Source organism: Pseudorca crassidens, chromosome 12 (genome assembly GCF_039906515.1).
Source record: "Pseudorca crassidens isolate mPseCra1 chromosome 12, mPseCra1.hap1, whole genome shotgun sequence".
Taxonomy (NCBI): domain Eukaryota; kingdom Metazoa; phylum Chordata; class Mammalia; order Artiodactyla; family Delphinidae; genus Pseudorca; species Pseudorca crassidens.
In genome coordinates, this window is record NC_090307.1 from 17,486,063 (window position 1) to 17,486,503 (window position 441).

Below are 441 nucleotides of genomic sequence, written 5' to 3' on the forward strand. Positions count from 1 at the left end.
CTAAAAAGTAGTAGAACTGATCAAGGTGGAAATGCCTCTCTGTGCAGCGGGGGGGCCCTCGGGAGTCCCTCCAAAGCCACTGCTAGTCGTCCTATTTGGTATCACTGACTCAGAAATTGTTCAGGCAGTGCTGTGCTGGAGCCAGCTCATAGTGGCTCCTGAGAACATATTGTGACATTTTCAGCTGGTTGACATCAAGTTAGTAGTTTGAAATTGGCTATGATGAGAGTATTTACACCATGGAAACTGGCAAGTCCTACAGATCAGGGCTTCATCGTTCTTCATAGCCAGTTGTTAAATATTTAGCAGCACACCAGAGAGCTAAAGCTGTCTCTTAACCCCACAGAAGGGAACTCAAAGGAGGTCTTTACTATCTCTGATGATTAAAGGCTTTGCATGTGCACAGCTATAGTAAGGAGCCTGGCTACAGCCTCACTAGGA